This window comes from Dendrobates tinctorius, unplaced genomic scaffold (assembly GCF_039654945.1).
Source record: "Dendrobates tinctorius isolate UK_male_01 unplaced genomic scaffold, ASM3965494v1 ptg000059l, whole genome shotgun sequence".
NCBI classification, from domain to species: Eukaryota; Metazoa; Chordata; class Amphibia; order Anura; family Dendrobatidae; genus Dendrobates; species Dendrobates tinctorius.
In genome coordinates this window covers 15,621,033-15,641,023 of record NW_027361727.1, presented here as the reverse complement: position 1 = coordinate 15,641,023, position 19,991 = coordinate 15,621,033, and the positions used below count along the sequence as shown (strand labels likewise).

The window sequence follows — 19,991 nt, the reverse complement described above, 5'->3', positions numbered from 1 at the left end:
GTATGAGGGTTGTACTAGGTGAATATGGGAGTTGTAAAAGGTGAGTGTGAGAATGTGAGAGTTATACTAGGCGAGTGTGAGAGTTGCACTCGGTCAGTGTGAGAGTTGCACTCGGTCAGTGTGAGAGCTGCACTCGGTCAGTGTGAGAGTTGCACTTGGTCAGTGTGAGAGTTGCACTCGGTCAGTGTGAGAGTTGCACTCGGTCAGTGTGAGAGCTGCACTCGGTCAGTGTGAGAGTTGCACTCGGTCAGTGTGAGAGCTGCACTCGGTCAGTGTGAGAGTTGCACTCGGTCAGTGTGAGAGTTGCACTCGGTCAGTGTGAGAGTTGCACTCGGTCAGTGTGAGAGCTGCACTCGGTCAGTGTGAGAGTTGCACTCGGTCAGTGTGAGAGCTGCACTCGGTCAGTGTGAGAGCTGCACTCGGTCAGTGTGAGAGTTGCACTCGGTCAGTGTGAGAGTTGCACTCGGTCAGTGTGAGAGCTGCACTCGGTCAGTGTGAGAGTTGCACTCGGTCAGTGTGAGAGCTGCACTCGGTCAGTGTGAGAGCTGCACTCGGTCAGTGTGAGAGTTGCACTCGGTCAGTGTGAGAGCTGCACTCGGTCAGTGTGAGAGTTGCACTCGGTCAGTGTGAGAGTTGCACTCGGTCAGTGTGAGAGCTGCACTCGGTCAGTGTGAGAGTTGCACTCGGTCAGTGTGAGAGCTGCACTCGGTCAGTGTGAGAGTTGCACTCGGTCAGTTTGAGAGTTGCACTCGGTCAGTGTGAGAGCTGCACTCGGTCAGTGTGAGAGCTGCACTCGGTCAGTGTGAGAGCTGCACTCGGTCAGTGTGAGAGCTGCACTCGGTCAGTGTGAGAGTTGCACTCGGTCAGTGTGAGAGCTGCACTCGGTCAGTGTGAGAGTTGCACTCGGTCAGTGTGAGAGTTGCACTCGGTCAGTGTGAGAGCTGCACTCGGTCAGTGTGAGAGTTGCACTCGGTCAGTGTGAGAGCTGCACTCGGTCAGTGTGAGAGTTGCACTCGGTCAGTTTGAGAGTTGCACTTGGTCAGTGTGAGAGCTGCACTCGGTCAGTGTGAGAGCTGCACTCGGTCAGTGTGAGAGCTGCACTCGGTCAGTGTGAGAGCTGCACTCGGTCAGTGTGAGAGTTGCAGTGTGGCTTATATTTGGGGACAGAGGAGGTCTCTGCTGATGCTGATCATTGGAGCTTCTTCTGCCCTCAGTGTGGCTGGCACAGGACTGGGCACTCTCTCTGGCTGCTGCTGCTGGGTGGCCCTGGCCTCACCCCTCACATACCAGAGAAGGATGTTGCTGTGTTGGGGTTAAACGCGACTTGTTCATTATCTGTTGCTGTTTCCTGGCCAGATGCACAGGGAGGAAGTGTAACTCTCATCCTACCGCAGGAGGGGGAGGCTGGGCGCTGAAAAGTGGCACGGAGGGGCTGAGTCCCATCACAAGCCCTGGGCTGAGGTAGGTGCAGTGCTGCTCTGCAGTCCGGCTGGGGGTTGTAGTCCCCGGGCGCCCCCTCTGCTGGGTCTGCATCCCACTACTACTACTACATTCCACTGGGATCCACTAGGTTTATGGCTTCATCAGACACTAATATCCAGACTTTGTGTTACACACAGACATTTCCACTGGTTTAACCCTCTGAGGGCTGCATGCATTTTTTTTTTTTTAAATATAAACCCATATAAAGCGACAGCTAACACATGGAGCCCGGTGACAGAATTGGCTCTGCTACATCTGACACTAAACACTTTGCAAAAAAAAAAAAAGAAAGGAAAATGAACGCAGCCTTTTTAATTTTTACGACACTCACTGTCATGTCATTTTTTTTCTTAGTTTAGCCAATATCTCCATCAAAATGTGATGTATCAGTGTGAACTGGGGCTTACTGGTAAACCCCCCCCCCAAAAAAATATAGATGTGACCGGTTCTGGCTGGAAAGAGCGTCACTTCCACCAGAGAGAGTCAATGCGTTGTGCAAGAACGGCGGAGAGGAGCCGTTGAAAAAAAAAAAAATCAGACTGCACTCAGATGACATCCGAGTATGCTCCAATGTTCACGGGCTGACTGAACGGAGAAGATGGAGAAACATTTTTTTTTTTTTTTTTATTCTCCACGTACGAGAGTATTGGATCGTATCCCTGCACGTGTTGCGGCTCCCAAACAGCCGCGAGACATTCAGCTGTGGGGACTCGGAACATATTATTCGAGCACGCCGAAATCCCTTGGTTAGTACCAGAGCATGCTCAGATAACACCTTATCCCAGCACGTTCGCTTGTCACCACTTTTTTTTATTGTTATTTTTTTCTGATCAGTCTTTTAAAAATTTGCCACAAGGGGCAATACATAGGTGTAAATGCTTATGGTACTGGTCCCTGCTGCCACCATAAATAAGATTACCCCGAACCTGCTGCTAGTTTATACTGGATCACAGTGGGAGTTGTACTAGTCTGTTCTGTGAGCGCCACCTAGTGGTGACTGCGGGCTGTCTGAATTGTGTAATATGAGGGCTATTTATATATTTGTAAACATTATTATTTATTTATTGTAAAATATTTTTACAATTTTTTTACTATGCGATGAAGGATGTGTGATGGGTATATGGGCACGGGACTATGGGATGGAGGATATGTATGATGGGTATATGGGCACTTGACTATGGGATGGAGGATGTGTGATGGGTATATGGGCACGGGACTATGGGATGGAGGATATGTATGATGGGAATATGGGCACGGGACTATGGGATGGAGGATATGTATGACGGGTATATGGGAACAGGACTATGGGATGGAGGATATGTATGATGGGTATATGGGCACGGGACTATGGGATGGAGGATATGTATGACGGGTATATGGGCACGGGACTATGGGATGGAGGATATGTATGATGGGTATATGGGCACGGGACTATGGGATGGAGGATATGTATGATGGGTATATGGGCACTTGACTATGGGATGGAGGATGTGTGATGGGTATATGGGCACGGGACTATGGGATGGAGGATATGTATGATGGGTATATGGGCACGGGACTATGGGATGGAGGATATGTATTATGGGTATATGGGCACGGGACTATGGGATGGAGGATATGTATGACGGGTATATGGGCACGGGACTATGGGATGGAGGATATGTATGATGGGTATATGGGCACTTGACTATGGGATGGAGGATGTGTGATGGGAATATGGGCACGGGACTATGGCATGGAGGATATGTATGACGGGTATATGGGCACGGGACTATGGGATGGAGGATATGTATGACGGGTATATGAGCACGGGACTATGGGATGGAGGATATGTATGATGGGTATATGGGCACAGGACTATGGGATGGAGGATGTGTGATGGGAATATGGGCACGGGACTATAGGATGGAGGATATGTATGACGGGTATATGGGCACGGGACTATGGGATGGAGGATATGTATGATGGGTATATGGGCACGGGACTATGGGATGGAGGATATGTATGATGGGTATATGGGCACGGGACTATGGGATGGAGGATATGTATGATGGGTATATGGGCACGGGACTATGGGATGGAGGATGTGTGATGGGAATATGGGCACGGGACTATGGCATGGAGGATATGTATGACGGGTATATGGGCACGGGACTATGGGATGGAGGATATGTATGATGGGTATATGGGCACGGGACTATGGGATGGAGGATGTGTGATGGGAATATGGGCACGGGACTATGGCATGGAGGATATGTATGACGGGTATATGGGCACGGGACTATGGGATGGAGGATATGTATGACGGGTATATGGGCACGGGACTATGGGATGGAGGAAGTGTGATGGGAATATGGGCATGGGACTATGGGATGGAGGATATGTATGATGGGAATATGGGCATGGGACTATGGGATGGAGGATATGTATGACGGGTATATGGGCACGGGACTATGGGATGGAGGATATGTATGATGGGAATATGGGCATGGGACTATGGGATGGAGGATATGTATGATGGGAATATGGGCATGGGACTATGGGATGGAGGATATGTATGACGGGTATATGGGCACGGGACTATGGGATGGAGGATATGTATGATGGGAATATGGGCATGGGACTATGGGATGGAGGATATGTATGATGGGTATATGGGCATGGGACTATGGGATGGAGGATATGTATGACGGGTATATGGGCACGGGACTATGGGATGGAGGATATGTATGACGGGTATATGGGCACGGGACTATGGGATGGAGGATGTGTGATGGGAATATGGGCACGGGACTATGGGATGGAGGATATGTATGACGGGTATATGGGCACGGGACTATGGGATGGAGGATATGTATGACGGGTATATGGGCACGGGACTATGGGATGGAGGATATGTATGACGGGTATATGGGCACGGGACTATGGGATGGAGGATATGTATGATGGGTATATGGGCACTTGACTATGGGATGGAGGATGTGTGATGGGTATATGGGCACGGGACTATGGGATGGAGGATATGTATGATGGGTATATGGGCACTTGACTATGGGATGGAGGATGTGTGATGGGTATATGGGCACGGGACTATGGGATGGAGGATATGTATGATGGGTATATGGGCACGGGACTATGGGATGGAGGATATGTATGATGGGTATATGGGCACTTGACTATGGGATGGAGGATGTGTGATGGGAATATGGGCACGGGACTATGGCATGGAGGATATGTATGATGGGTATATGGGCACGGGACTATGGGATGGAGGATATGTATGACGGGTATATGAGCACGGGACTATGGGATGGAGGATATGTATGATGGGTATATGGGCACGGGACTATGGGATGGAGGATGTGTGATGGGAATATGGGCACGGGACTATGGCATGGAGGATATGTATGACGGGTATATGGGCACGGGACTATGGGATGGAGGATATGTATGACGGGTATATGAGCACGGGACTATGGGATGGAGGATATGTATGATGGGTATATGGGCACGGGACTATGGGATGGAGGATGTGTGATGGGAATATGGGCACGGGACTATGGCATGGAGGATATGTATGATGGGTATATGGGCACGGGACTATGGGATGGAGGATATGTATGATGGGTATATGGGCACGGGACTATGGGATGGAGGATATGTATGATGGGTATATGGGCACGGGACTATGGGATGGAGGATATGTATGATGGGTATATGGGCACGGGACTATGGGATGGAGGATGTGTGATGGGAATATGGGCACGGGACTATGGCATGGAGGATATGTATGACGGGTATATGGGCACGGGACTATGGGATGGAGGATATGTATGATGGGTATATGGGCACGGGACTATGGGATGGAGGATATGTATGACGGGTATATGGGCACGGGACTATGGGATGGAGGATATGTATGACGGGTATATGGGCACGGGACTATGGGATGGAGGATATGTATGACGGGTATATGGGCATGGGACTATGGGATGGAGGATATGTATGACGGGTATATGGGCACGGGACTATGGGATGGAGGATATGTATGACGGGTATATGGGCACGGGACTATGGGATGGAGGATGTGTGATGGGAATATGGGCACGGGACTATGGGATGGAGGATATGTATGACGGGTATATGGGCACGGGACTATGGGATGGAGGATATGTATGACGGGTATATGGGCACGGGACTATGGGATGGAGGATATGTATGACGGGTATATGGGCACGGGACTATGGGATGGAGGATATGTATGACGGGTATATGGGCACGGGACTATGGGATGGAGGATATGTATGACGGGTATATGGGCACGGGACTATGGGATGGAGGATGTGTGATGGGAATATGGGCACGGGACTATGGGATGGTGGATATGTATGACGGGTATATGGGCACGGGACTATGGGATGGTGGATATGTATGACGGGTATATGGGCACGGGACTATGGGATGGAGGATATGTATGACGGGTATATGGGCACTGGACTATGGGATGGAGGATATGTATGACGGGTATATGGGGACGGGACTATGGGATGGTGGATATGTATGACGGGTATATGGGCACGGGACTATGGGATGGAGGATATGTATGACTGGTATATGGGCACGGGACTATGGGATGGTGGATATGTATGATGGGAATATGGGCACGGGACTATGGGATGGAGGATATGTATGACGGGTATATGGGCACGGGACTATGGGATGGTGGATATGTATGACGGGTATATGGGCACGGGACTATGGGATGGTGGATATGTATGACGGGTATATGGGCACGGGACTATGGGATGGAGGATATGTATGACTGGTATATGGGCACGGGACTATGGGATGGTGGATATGTATGACGGGAATATGGGCACGGGACTATGGGATGGAGGATATGTATGACGGGTATATGGGCACGGGACTATGGGATGGTGGATATGTATGACGGGTATATGGGCACGGGACTATGGGATGGTGGATATGTATGACGGGTATATGGGCACGGGACTATGGGATGGAGGATATGTATGATGGGTATATGGGCACGGGACTATGGGATGGAGGATATGTATGACTGGTATATGGGCACGGGACTATGGGATGGTGGATATGTATGATGGGAATATGGGCACGGGACTATGGGATGGAGGATATGTATGACGGGTATATGGGAACAGGACTATGGGATGGAGGATATGTATGATGGGTATATGGGCACGGGACTATGGGATGGAGGATATGTATGACGGGTATATGGGCACGGGACTATGGGATGGAGGATATGTATGATGGGTATATGGGCACGGGACTATGGGATGGAGGATATGTATGATGGGTATATGGGCACGGGACTATGGGATGGAGGATATGTATGATGGGTATATGGGCACGGGACTATGGGATGGAGGATGTGTGATGGGAATATGGGCACGGGACTATGGCATGGAGGATATGTATGACGGGTATATGGGCATGGGACTATGGGATGGAGGATATGTATGACGGGTATATGGGCACGGGACTATGGGATGGAGGATATGTATGATGGGTATATGGGCACGGGACTATGGGATGGAGGATATGTATGATGGGTATATGGGCACGGGACTATGGGATGGAGGATATGTATGACGGGTATATGGGCACGGGACTATGGGATGGAGGATATGTATGACGGGTATATGGGCACGGGACTATGGGATGGAGGATGTGTGATGGGAATATGGGCACGGGACTATGGGATGGAGGATATGTATGATGGGAATATGGGCATGGGACTATGGGATGGAGGATATGTATGATGGGTATATGGGCACGGGACTATGGGATGGAGGATATGTATGACGGGTATATGGGCACGGGACTATGGGATGGAGGATGTGTGATGGGAATATGGGCACGGGACTATGGGATGGAGGATATGTATGATGGGAATATGGGCATGGGACTATGGGATGGAGGATATGTATGATGGGTATATGGGCATGGGACTATGGGATGGAGGATATGTATGACGGGTATATGGGCACGGGACTATGGGATGGAGGATATGTATGACGGGTATATGGGCACGGGACTATGGGATGGAGGATGTGTGATGGGAATATGGGCACGGGACTATGGGATGGAGGATATGTATGACGGGTATATGGGCACGGGACTATGGGATGGAGGATATGTATGACGGGTATATGGGCACGGGACTATGGGATGGAGGATATGTATGACGGGTATATGGGCACGGGACTATGGGATGGAGGATATGTATGACGGGTATATGGGCACGGGACTATGGGATGGAGGATATGTATGACGGGTATATGGGCACGGGACTATGGGATGGAGGATGTGTGATGGGAATATGGGCACGGGACTATGGGATGGTGGATATGTATGACGGGTATATGGGCACGGGACTATGGGATGGTGGATATGTATGACGGGTATATGGGCACGGGACTATGGGATGGAGGATATGTATGACGGGTATATGGGCACTGGACTATGGGATGGAGGATATGTATGACGGGTATATGGGCACGGGACTATGGGATGGTGGATATGTATGATGGGAATATGGGCACGGGACTATGGGATGGAGGATATGTATGACGGGTATATGGGCACGGGACTATGGGATGGTGGATATGTATGACGGGTATATGGGCACGGGACTATGGGATGGTGGATATGTATGACGGGTATATGGGCACGGGACTATGGGATGGAGGATATGTATGACGGGTATATGGGCACGGGACTATGGGATGGTGGATATGTATGATGGGAATATGGGCACGGGACTATGGGATGGAGGATATGTATGACGGGTATATGGGCACGGGACTATGGGATGGAGGATATGTATGACGGGTATATGGGCACGGGACTATGGGATGGAGGATATGTATGACGGGTATATGGGCACGGGACTATGGGATGGAGGATATGTATGACGGGTATATGGGCACGGGACTATGGGATGGAGGATGTGTGATGGGAATATGGGCACGGGACTATGGGATGGAGGATATGTATGATGGGAATATGGGCATGGGACTATGGGATGGAGGATATGTATGATGGGTATATGGGCACGGGACTATGGGATGGAGGATATGTATGACGGGTATATGGGCACGGGACTATGGGATGGAGGATGTGTGATGGGAATATGGGCACGGGACTATGGGATGGAGGATATGTATGATGGGAATATGGGCATGGGACTATGGGATGGAGGATATGTATGATGGGTATATGGGCATGGGACTATGGGATGGAGGATATGTATGACGGGTATATGGGCACGGGACTATGGGATGGAGGATATGTATGACGGGTATATGGGCACGGGACTATGGGATGGAGGATGTGTGATGGGAATATGGGCACGGGACTATGGGATGGAGGATATGTATGACGGGTATATGGGCACGGGACTATGGGATGGAGGATATGTATGACGGGTATATGGGCACGGGACTATGGGATGGAGGATATGTATGACGGGTATATGGGCACGGGACTATGGGATGGAGGATATGTATGACGGGTATATGGGCACGGGACTATGGGATGGAGGATATGTATGACGGGTATATGGGCACGGGACTATGGGATGGAGGATGTGTGATGGGAATATGGGCACGGGACTATGGGATGGTGGATATGTATGACGGGTATATGGGCACGGGACTATGGGATGGTGGATATGTATGACGGGTATATGGGCACGGGACTATGGGATGGAGGATATGTATGACGGGTATATGGGCACTGGACTATGGGATGGAGGATATGTATGACGGGTATATGGGCACGGGACTATGGGATGGTGGATATGTATGACGGGTATATGGGCACGGGACTATGGGATGGTGGATATGTATGATGGGAATATGGGCACGGGACTATGGGATGGAGGATATGTATGACGGGTATATGGGCACGGGACTATGGGATGGTGGATATGTATGACGGGTATATGGGCACGGGACTATGGGATGGTGGATATGTATGACGGGTATATGGGCACGGGACTATGGGATGGAGGATATGTATGACGGGTATATGGGCACGGGACTATGGGATGGTGGATATGTATGATGGGAATATGGGCACGGGACTATGGGATGGAGGATATGTATGACGGGTATATGGGCACGGGACTATGGGATGGAGGATATGTATGACGGGTATATGGGCACGGGACTATGGGATGGAGGATATGTATGACGGGTATATGGGCACGGGACTATGGGATGGTGGATATGTACGATGGGAATATGGGCACGGGACTATGGGATGGAGGATATGTATGACGGGTATATGGGCATGGGACTATGGGATGGAGGATATGTATGACGGGTATATGGGCACTGGACTATGGGATGGTGGATATGTATGATGGGTATATGGGCACTGGCCTATGGGATGGAGGATATGTATGACGGGTATATGGGCACGGGACTATGGGATGGTGGATATGTATGATGGGAATATGGGCACTGGCCTATGGGATGGAGGATATGTATGACGGGTATATGGGCACGGGACTATGGGATGGTGGATATGTATGATGGGAATATGGGCATGGGACTATGGGATGGAGGATATGTATGACGGGTATATGGGCACGGGACTATGGGATGGAGGATATGTATGACGGGTATATGGGCACGGGACTATGGGATGGAGGATATGTATGATGGGTATATGGGTACAGGACTATGGGATGGAGGATGTGTGATGGGTATATGGGCACAGGACTATGGGATGGAGGATATGTATGATGGGTATATGGGCACAGGACTATGGGATGGAGGATATGTATGATGGGTATATGGGCACTGGACTATGGGATGGAGAATATGTATGATGGGTATGTGGGCACGGGACTATGGGATGGAGAATATGAATGATGGGTATATGGGTACAGGACTATGGGATGGAGAATATGTATGATGGGTATATGGGCACGGGACTATGGGATGGATGATGTGTGATGGGTATATGGGCATGGGACTATGGGATGGAGGATATGTATGATGGGAATATTGGCACGGGACTATGGGATGGAGGCTGTGTAATGGTTATATGGGCATGGGACTATGGGATGGCGGATATGTATGATGGGAATATGGGCACGAGACTATGGGATGGAGGATATGTATGATGGGTATATGGGCACGGGACTATGGGATGGAGGATAAGTATGATGGGAATATGGGTACAGGACTATGGGATGGAGAATATGTGTGATGGGTATATGGGCACGGGACTATGGGATGGATGATGTGTGATGGGTATATGGGCATGGGACTATGGGATGGAGAATATGTATGATGGGTATATGGGTACAGGACTATGGGATGGAGAATATGTATGATGGGTATATGGGTACAGGACTATGGGATGGAGAATATGTATGATGGGTATATGGGCACGGGACTATGGGATGGATGATGTGTGATGGGTATATGGGCACGGGACTATGGGATGGATGATGTGTGATGGGTATATGGGCATGGGACTATGGGATGGAGAATATGTATGATGGGTATATGGGTACAGGACTATGGGATGGAGAATATGTGTGATGGGTATATGGGCATGGGACTATGGGATGGAGGATATGTATGATGGGAATATTGGCACGGGACTATGGGATAGAGGCTGTGTGATGGTTATATGGGCATGGGACTATGGGATGGCGGATATGTATGATGGGAATATGGGCACGAGACTATGGGATGGAGGATATGTATGATGGGAATATGGGTACAGGACTATGGGATGGAGAATATGTGTGATGGGTATATGGGCACGGGACTATGGGATGGAGAATGTGTGATGGTTATATGGGCACGGGACTATGGGATGGATGATGTGTGATGGGTATATGGGCATGGGACTATGGGATGGAGGATATGTATGATGGTTATATGGGCACGAGACTATGGGATGGAGGATATGTATGATGGGAATATGGGTACAGGACTATGGGATGGAGAATATGTATGATGGGTATATGGGCACGGGACTATTTGATGGAGGATGTGTGATGGTTATATGGGCACTGGACTATGGGATGGATGATGTGTGATGGGTATATGGGCATGGGACTATGGGATGGAGGATATGTATGATGGGTATATGGGCAGGGGACTATGGGATGGAGGATATGTATGATGGGTATATGGGCACGGGACTATGGGATGGAGGATATGTATGATGGGAATATGGGCACGGGACTATGGGATGGAGGATATGTATGATGGGTATATGGGCACGAGACTATGGGATGGAGGATGTGTGATGGGTATATGGGCATGGGACTATGGGATGGAGGATATGTATGATGGTTATATGGGCACGGGACTATGGGATGGAGGATGTATGATGGGTATATGGGCATAGGACTATGGGATTGTGGATATGTATGATGGGTATATGGGCACGGGACTATGGGATGGAGGATAAGTGTGATGGGTATATGGGCACGGGGCTATGAGATGGAGGATGTGAATAATGGGTATATGAGCACGGGACTATGGGATGGAGGCTGTGTGATGGGTATAGGGGCACAGGACTATGGGATGGAGGATATTTATGATGGGTATATTGACACTGGACTATGGGATGGCGGATATGTATGATGGGTATATGGGCACTGGACTATGGGATGGAGGATGTGTGATGAGTATATGGGTACAGGACTATGGGATGGAGGATATGTATGATGGGTATATGGGGACTGGACTATGGGATGGCGGATATGTATGATGGGTATATGGGCACTGGACTATGGGATGGAGGATATGTATGATGGTATATGGGCAATGGACTATGGGATGGAGGATATGTATGATGGTTATATGGGCACTGGACTATGGGATGGAGGATGTGTGATGGGTTTATGGGCACAGGACTATGGGATGGAGGATATGTATGATGGGTATGTGGGCACGGGACTATGGGATGGAGGATGTGTGATGGGTATATGGGCATGGGACTATGGGATGGAGGATGTTTGATGGGTATATGGGCACAGGACTATGGGATGGTGGATATGTATGATGGGTATGTGGGCACGGGACTATGGGATGGAGGATATGTGATGGGTATATGGGCATGGGACTATGGGATGGAGGATGTGTGATCGGTATATGGGCATGGGACTATGGGATGGTGGATATGTATGATGGGTACGTGGGCACGGGACTATGGGATGGAGGATATGTGATGGGTATATGTGCATGGACCTATGGGATGGAGGGTGTGTGATGGGTATATGGGCACAGGACTATGGGATGGTGGATATGTATGATGGGTATGTGGGCACGGGACTATGGGATGGAGGATATGTGATCGGTATATGGGCACGGGACTATGGGATGGTGGATATGTATATGGGCACGGGACTATGGGATGGAGGATGTGTGATGGGTATATGGGCACAGGACTATGGGATGGTGGATATGTGTGATGGGTATATGGGCACGGGACTATGGGATGGAGGATGTGTGATGGGTATATGGGCACGGGACTATGGGATGGAGGATATGTATGATGGTATATGGGCACTAGACTATGGCCACAGTTAGTTACTATGCCCGGACAGCGCCGGGCTCTTCAGCTAGTTTAATATAAAAATGAAGCAACTTTCAAGAAGGAAAAAAAACGACTATTGATTAATAGCAGGGGCACATGATTATTCCCAAAATGATTAGTTATTTGCTTACTATAGATTACTGATCACAGGGATCCGACTGTTGAGACCCCCCAGTGATCGGAAGAATAGGGCTCTGGCACATAGGAACCAGTCAGTGCCCTGTCTTGAATGGAGCGGATGTGTGCGTGCTTGAACTCCAAGCAATGTGCTCCACTGGCACAAGAATTCAGGACATGATGCCGCATATAATATTCATAGGACAGGTCATTAATATCAGAGCGGTGGGAGTCCGACACCCGGCATCCCCACCGATCAGCTGTTATTAGCTCCGTTCTGTGTGTAGTAGCTGCCGCAGGGTACTGCAGGTCATCGCTGTTCACAGTGCGTTTTTGTGTAGGAGGGCGTATTACTAACAGGTCTGGATTCTTGCTGGTTGGTCGGTGATCAAATACTTATTTCATGCAATAAAATGCAATTTAATTATGTAAAAAAACATAAAAATCCAGAAAATAATAAAGTATTTTTAGATTCCTTCTCTTACCGGTGAAGTGTACCTACGATAAAAATTACAGACCCCTCCATTCTTTGTAGGTGGGAAAAGTTGCAAAATTGTCAGCGTACAAAATACTTATTTCCCCACACTGTATAATTATATGTGTGGTCAATACAAAGGACGGACAGATCAGATGACTCAATGATTTAGGAAATATACAGTAGATAATGTGGCAATCAGGTGAACTGATCTGCATGGCAGTCATCATTCAGCTTTTTTCACCAATTTAGGGCTCATTCAGACATCAGTGGATTTTTCTTGTATGCAACAATCGGTTCGAGTTTCATCATTTTTTTAATCAGAGTTTCATCAGTTTTTCTCAGATGCAAAAAACAAACAAACAAACAAACAAACTGAAGAAGGTTTCTCCAGCTTCTCCTATCAGACTGTCCATGAAAAATGACAGTACACGGATGGCATCCGAGCGCGTTCCGATTTTTTCACGGATCCATTGACTTACATTGTCAGATTTGATCTAACACTTGGACCAAGTCTCCGAACTTTTGTGTGGACCACTCAGTTTGAGGAAAGTAATCAGACTTGTGATCTACACCATAGACTATAATAGGTACGGGTGCTGCCCGGGAAAAATATAGATGGCTCTCGTACGAGAAAAACTGACTTCTGAAGAAGCCCAAAGGTGCAGAATAATTAAATTGATGGGGTCTATTCTTTAGTGTGATAGAGAAGAATAGCGTAGCATGCAGTGCAATATGTGTCGCCAAAAACTAAGGCACCTCTGAGGCTCCAACATAGATGTGAACCTCGTCTAAGGTCTTGTGCTCCTTCTAGTTCACTTTTTTTTCCAGTGAGAAATTGTGCTGGTTTGGGGAAGATCTCGTTTACATAACTTTAGAAGTTTACTCTCTGCTCTTTTGCTCTTTTCATTTGCCCAATTACCAAAACAAACATGTGTTCCTCAATCCTCTCTTTCCCTGGTAAATTTGTATTTTATGTGTGGGGAAAAATGCTGAAAACTTAAATAGGTTTTCCGAGATGAGAAAAAAAGTTGCCTAAAGTGAAAAAAAAAAAAAGAAACCTTCCTTTAATAACTTAATAAATCCCCCTGCGGCACTAGCGGCATCTCTTCAAAGTAATGGTTCTTTTGTTATTTTTTTTTGGCATTTTTTTCTGATCTGGAAAAACTCCTTTGAATTTTCCCGCTCACTATCTGACATTTTTAGTGGACAGCCAACAAACAACCCAAAATGTCACTCAGCATTAAGGACACTGCTCTCTCCTGGTTCTCTTCCTATCTTCCTGACTGCTCCTTCAGTGTTTTGTTCTCTGGCTCCACTTCATCTCCTCTTCCTCTTGCTGTCGGGGGACCTCAGGGCTCAATCCTTGGCCCCCTTCTCTTCTCTCTCTACACGGACCCAATTGGACAGACCATCAGCAGATTTGGCTTTCAGTACCATCTTTATGCTGATGACACAACTATATACGTCATTCCCCCGACCTTACCCCCGATGTACTACAGAACGCCAGTGACTGTCTGTCCGCAGTCTCCAACATCATGTCTGCTCTCTATCTGAAACTCAACCTCTCCAAAACTGAACTTCTTCTGCTCCCGCCGTCTACTAACCTCCCTAAATCTGACATTTCCCTCTCCGTGGGTGGCACCACAATAACACCCCGGCAGCAGGCGCGCTGTCTGGGTGTTATGTTTGACACCAATCTCTCGTTCACATCCCATATACAATCTCTAGCCCGTTCTTGCCGCTTACACCTAAAGAACATCTCTAGAATCCGCCCTTTTCTCACTATGGAAACAACAAAAACCCTCACTGTAGCATTGATCCACTCCCGCCTGGATTACTGCAACACTCTATTAATTTGCCTCCCCGTTACTAGACTTTCCCCTCTCCAGTCCATACTTAATGCAGCAGCCAGGGTCGTCCATCTGGCTAATCGGTACTCGGATGCATCCGCTCTTCGCCAGTCCTTACATTGGCTGCCCATTCATTATAGGATCCAATTCAAAGTACTTGTTCTCACCCACAAAGCTCTCCACAGTGCGGCACCCCCCAACATCTCCTCCCTCATTTCTGTCTATCAGCCTAAAGGACCGCTGCGCTCTTCAAACGACTTTCGACTAACCTCTGCACTAATCCGTACCTCCCACTCTCGACTCCAAGACTTCTCCCGTGCTGCTCCTATCCTCTGGAATGCTCTACCCCAAGAAATTAGGACTATCCACAATTTGCACAGTTTCAGGCTCTCCCTCAAAACACATCTATTCAGAGCGGCCTATCACGTTCACTAATCACAGTCATTCTCTGTGTAAGTGTGCAGCCCATTCACTATCTCCATCCATCCCTCACTCCCTCAAGATGGCTGGACCATCATTGTAAATACATCATTGTATATACACACCTGTACTCTGTATCTCCCTCACCTCATTGTAGATTGTAAGCTCTCACGAGCAGGGGTGGCTTATTTTACTTTAATTATTGTATTGTTAATGTTGTTACTTATGACTTGTGTTTTGAAACTGTTAAACTGTAAAGCGCTGCGGAATATGTTGGCGCTATATAAATAAAGATTATATTATTATTATTACAGTTAGCACATTGCCATTCAAGCCAACTGCTCCAAATTTTCAGGGACTGTCCTAACTATTTGGAAACAATCATGACATTTTTTTTTTTACAGTGTCCAGGGTTGAAAAAAGTCTTTGTCTAAACGAACCCAACTTAAAATTTGGGGTTTTAGTTGAAAATTGATGGCTACCTCAGACAGGAATAGAGGCGGAACTAAAGTATCTCCAAATTGCCAACACCAAAGTTACTACTAACCATACCGTGGTCATCTCACGGGATAGTAAACCATAAACACTCAACATCTATGTAACTCATTGACATTATCGTATTGCTATGGTAGGGGGTAAAATACCACCTGTGCAGCTGGTTCAGCAACACATTGGCTCAAGGGATAGTGGGACCCAGTGAGCAAGCTAACCTGTGCTGATGGTTATAGTGGCTTAAAGGGAACCTGTCGCCACTTTTTTGGTCAACCAGCTAAAAATATCATTTAATTTAGTGTCAGCTATGCGTTCCACAACTAGTTCTGAAACCCCCTGACTCTCCGTGTATAACCCATAAAAACTTTTTATTTGTCGAGCGCTGTATGTTAACCTGTCTGGTCCGGTCCGATGGGCGTTGCCTCTGTTCCGTCACTCCACCCCTCCTCGGTTTGCTGTACGCATTCTTTCCTGTGAATATCGCAGATCACGGACAGATTTTGCGCATGTGCATTGAAATGTGACCTCGCTCGTGCGCAGTATGCTTTGCCCAAATGAGGGCAAAGACGAAAATTATACTTCCAGAACATAAGAAGCAACTACTTAGGCCGGCGCATGCGCACTACTGATTTTCGGCTTTGTGGAACGCATAGCTGACACTCAATTAAATGATATTTTTAGCTGGTAGGCCAAAAAAGAGGTGACCGGTTCTCTTTAACTATATACTGTGTATTGTATGTTGGCACGTCCTTTGATGTCCTTTGATGTTTCCTGAACAGGACACTACTTGTACATTCTGTTTTCTCCCTGTATAGATTCTCCTTCAAAGACTCAGGGTCTGTGTCTTTAGATGATTTCAAATACGTTTAGTTAATTATTTATTGGAATTGGACTTTTCCGGTAAACAAATTTAGCACCTCTGGTATGGATGGCAGAAACCTTAAGGCTATGTGCACATGTGGCGGAATTGCCGCGGAAATGTATGGGGATCCTGATCGCGTCTCCCTGGTGGAATCCCGACTCCGTAATATCAAGAAGGGGGGCCTGCCGGCTGAGGAGTACTGCTCAGAGTTCAGGAGGTGGGCCACTGACACGCAGTGGAATGGCCCTGCCCTTAGGAGCCATTTTTGTCAAGGTCTGTCTCCAAGGCTGCAGGATACTCTGGTGCAGTAAGCTGCTCTCAGGTCATTGGAGGCTGCCATGTCCCTTGCTATCTGGGCAGATAGACGCCTCAGGGAGAGGCATACACCAAATGTGCCCCCTGTTGTCCTTGCTAGGGAGGAGGACACACCGGTGCTGACGGACTAACCCATGCAGGTGGGAGGAGTTGCTTCTCAAACGGGGTTACCTGCGGTTCGCTATGGTGTGGGGGCATATTTTTACTGTGGGCAGACCGTTCGTTTTATCAATGTCTGCCCAGCTCGCGCAAAAGTACCTGCATCATCTAAAAAGCCACGTACCCCTGGTCGCGTGGAGGGAGGCGACCAGGGTGTGTATATTTCCTCCATCTTCTCGTCTCAGTGCACCATTTCTGCTGAAGCGGTGGCTGGCAGGGTGACTGAGACTATACCGGTGCTTGTGGACAGTGGAGAGGGAGTCATTTTGTTGGATGCTCACTTTGTCCAGACCCATGGCCTGAAGAGTAGGACGCTAGCGAGACCCCAAAGCATCTAGGCCATTGACTCTGTCTCACTCAGCCAGGGGAGGATGACCAAACTCGTGGATGATTTACACCTGCGTATAGGGACTCGTCATGAAGAGACCCTGTCGTGCTACGTCTTGGAGGGAATGCCAACTCCCATCATTTTAGGCCTCCCTTGGTTGAAGAAACATAGCCCGGTCATAGATTGGCAGTCCAGGGAAGTAGTCAGATGGGACCAGTCGTGTAATGACTGCTGCCTGGGAGCTACGATCTCTGCCGTCCTTCTACAACCTACCCCTTCTTCTCCGGTGGGGGCAGCAGAGGTGCTGCCAGGGAGTAGGGGCAAGATTTAACCCTCACCACAAGCAGCTGGCATCTGAGATGTCTATGAGTAAGACATAAAGTCCGAAACGCGTGAGCTGTGTGGGGGATGTTTGCCCCTTGACATTCTATGACATGTATGTTTTTAACTTTTTACAAACAATGGAGTAAGGAGCTCTCTGGGTGCAGTGGTGCTTCTGCTGAGTTTGCTTATCTGGTGCCTTTCTCCTGCTGTGCGGAGCTTTGCAGCAGAGAGAGCTAAGTGTTGTATTTTTGTTACCTTGTCCCTTTGGTGTATGTCACTTCCCCCTGTGTTTATTACCTGCAGAGGTAAGGCTAGTGCTCCTTGCCAACCAGTGCAGTAGCCAGGGCAGTTATAGATGACAACTAGGGATGAGGTATCCTGACGGCGGCAGGGGGAAAGACCTGCATAGGGCATTAGGGGAGTGCAGGGACAGGCTCAGGTTTGGTCTCAGGTGGTGACCCTCATTTTCTATTGGTAGGGCCTTCCTCCCCCCCCTTACTCCATCCCCGTTTTATGAGAGTTGTGCCGTCCATTGACCGACCACCCGTTGGGTTGTGTCACACTGTGATAGTCAGTCCATGACATTGTGTGCCTAATCTGATAGTATATGCAAATGCGCACATGTATACACAGGTGCAACATGACGTTTTGCCCTTCTTTGTCAGTGCCCGCCACAATGCCATGTAACCGGTCAGTTTTGAATAAACGCCGTAGAATGAAACTTGAGTTGTACTTTAGTAATATTTTTGTGTTGTCTGGCATTATATGAAGGATCTGATACTAAAATAAAAATATTGACTTACTAAGATAAATTCTTCTTTTCGTGTTGTCGCAAGGATTTACTGTTCTGCCAACATGACAGTTTCTGTGATAGTTAATCAGAAACAGGTAATCACAAAAATGCGATTACTTCAGGCTACATTCCAACTAGACGTGTCCAACTTCGTTCATTTGACTTCTATTGAGTCAGGCAGAGCACGTCTAGTCGGCATGTGACCTCCATGTATGCAAATTGCATACTTGCGGTTATGTGCCTGCCCGTTCCTGGAAAATCCTGACTGCGTGCACACTGGGCGCTATAAGGAGTCACAAGACTGCAATCACATAGAGCGACTGCAGACTTGAACCCGAAGCATGGACAACCCCTTTAACAGCCTCATATTTGCATTTGAGGCTGTAGAGTCCTGGTCAGCAGACCTGTTGCCAGTGTGGACTTTTTTTTTTTTTTTTAAATCAGTTATTTTTATTTAGGTTTCAAAAGATTTTAAACAATAAACAGTGGATATCAATATACATGTAACAATTCACATATCTTGTAATAATACAATCAAAGCCATCCCCCCCCCCCAATACTCCTTGTGCCGGGTATACTTGAGAGTCTTAGCAATCATATCACCGCCATCCAGGCGGACCATATTTTTTCGAAAGTTCTTTCACCATGCCTTCGCCTGTAAATGCTTTCCTCTAAATGCATTACCGTATGTGTCTGAGCAATAAATTCCCTCCTAGTGGGGGGTTCCGAATCCTTCCATTTCCGTGCTA

The 19,991-nt window shown here is 48.1% G+C and overlaps 1 protein-coding gene across 1 annotated transcript in view; it reads left to right on the top strand.

Annotated features, from left to right (window-relative positions):
• The first annotated feature begins 1,361 nt into the window (after nt 1–1,361).
• The window catches only part of RASGRP2 (RAS guanyl releasing protein 2), a 169,452-nt gene continuing 150,822 nt past the window's right edge, over nt 1,362–19,991 (top strand). The window contains exon 1 of the mRNA XM_073578445.1: nt 1,362–1,461. The gene's annotated coding sequence lies outside the window, so the exon portion shown is untranslated. The remainder of the gene's footprint in view (nt 1,462–19,991) is intronic.